This window comes from Carassius auratus, unplaced genomic scaffold (assembly GCF_003368295.1).
Source record: "Carassius auratus strain Wakin unplaced genomic scaffold, ASM336829v1 scaf_tig00006503, whole genome shotgun sequence".
In the NCBI taxonomy this organism is placed as follows: domain Eukaryota; kingdom Metazoa; phylum Chordata; class Actinopteri; order Cypriniformes; family Cyprinidae; genus Carassius; species Carassius auratus.
The window spans coordinates 20,624-22,917 of NW_020523760.1; positions in this window are offsets into that span (position 1 = coordinate 20,624).

Below are 2,294 nucleotides of genomic sequence, written 5' to 3' on the forward strand. Positions count from 1 at the left end.
TGTGCGGAAATTTACTTCCCAAGAAAATTACAGCTGGCACTGTCTTAATTAATGCTCGCTTTCTTCGCTGAAAACCCATGGCTTGTCAGAAGAAGAGTGGGTATGGAGAAAAAAGGGAAGGAGAAAAGAAAGGGAGGTAAAAGAAGAAAGAAATAAAAAGGTGAGGTGATTATATGGAGAATAGAACGTGCAAGACAGCTTAAAATGATAACTGAGGAATCTATGCGAAATTCACAAATATTTTTCACGAATGTCACATCACTGGCCAGGTCAGTTGGATATCTGAAGATAAATAGGCAGATTCAGAAGCTTGATTTCCTTCTTTCTTCTCTTGGTTTTTGTCTTCCAGCACAAAAAATAAAATAAAATGAAAATTCACTCGCTATCTCTCCACTGCATGCTGTGTACTATAGGCTGCTTGGGAAGTGACGATCATCTTCTAATACCCAGGCCATCAGAGGAGCAGAGAAGAGGTCACAAACAGATTAGAATGCTACAAAACAATTTGTACTCACCCCAGGGAAAGAGAAGGAACCCAAAAGATACATAAAAAAGGAGGACGATTGGTTGACTTCATGTTACACAGTGGGACATAATTAAATGATCAGCAAAGAGCTTTGAGTATCAGGCATAATACAGAATTAAATCAATGGCATGTTCTTTAGATGGGTCTCGTACTCTCTGCGGGTCTATGAATTTCTGGCACTGACGTGGGAGAATCACATGCCTTGGGTTCCTATTGGATTAGAGGCTGTGGGGCTAATGTGTGAGTACTTCCTCTAATGTGATGTTTGCTCATATTCTGTCCCTGTCACTCATGACAAGCCCTCTGGGTTTGATCATTAAACAGCACTGGAGGGTAAGGCTAGACTATCGGTCTGCATTCTCTTTCTCTTTTCTGACACTAATTAATGGTTGTGACTCCGAGTGCATTTGATAGACAAATGTCAGAAAGCTCATGTGTGGGGTATTAATTGCTGAAATAAAAGCAGGAGAGGCGTACAGAAGATCTTGTAAACCTCTCTCTGCAGATGTGTCTGGTACTCAAATCTGCAATGAAAAAATAAATAAATAAAAGGTTAATTTATTGTTTATTTTAAGCCTTCGCTGATGCATACCAATTACTTGTGTCTAAAATGATTATGCGTTTGCACTTTATTTTACAGTACGTGTACTTACATGTACTTATAGTGTACTTACAGTGTATTTATCTAAGAAATTTCTGGTAATACAAGGTAACTATGGGGTAGGGTTAGGTTTAGGGGTAAATTCAGGGTTAGTACCTAGTTATCACATAGTTATTGTAATTACTATAATAAGTACATAGTGTGTACATGGGGAACAGGACTGTAAAATAAAGTGCTACCGATTATGCTATAAATAGGTTTTGAACAGAAAATTCAATTAATGAAAGGGATATTTCACACAAAAATAAAAACTCCAAAAATCTTTACATCCACCATGGCACATCCATAAGAGCTCATGAGAGAAGTCTGAAGAATCATTCTTTTAAGTTGGATTTAGAATCATTTGGCAAAACGGGGCTAAATGATTTGTTTACAAAGCTGACTCGATAATAATAATAACCTGCACCCATATTATTTCTCAGTCATGATACATCTGGAAGACTACAAAATTATGTAAAATGGGCTACCAGTGGCAGATTTTAATCTGTATCTGCTCTTTAACTAAACAGCATGTTCCACAAGCATGAATCAATTAACAAAGCACATCCACGCTGAGCTGAGGACATGGAGAGAATCATTTCTGTGACTGTAACTGACATATTACCATCACTCCAGTGATACAATAAGGTGGGCCAATTACATCAACTAATTATCACAATTAAAGCATGGAGGACTTGGTATCTAAATTCCTGTCAAGCCTGGAGTCAGTTTATTAAAGTAGTCCTATAATGAGCTACAGACGCTCTCTCAGTGTCTCCTCTTTTGCTGGCCTCTTTCTTCCCTAGAGAGAGAAAAAAAAGTAAAGAGAGAGAATCGAACAGTGTCTGTGTATGGATCACCCATTACATCACATTTTGATGATATGATTTCATTTCATATTTCACAAGGCATTTGTATTTTCTGATAACCTGCAAAATATGACCAAAATCTGTGAATTGCTCAAACAACAAATATGTCTTCATTAGACCAGTGTAAAATTCTTCTTCTGTATAATTACATATTCACCTAAAAAAAATAAATATATAATCATAAATAAATACATATTTTTTATCTAAAATAGTTAACAATAGTGTCGTATCCATAGTTAACCTGGGATACTACTTCATG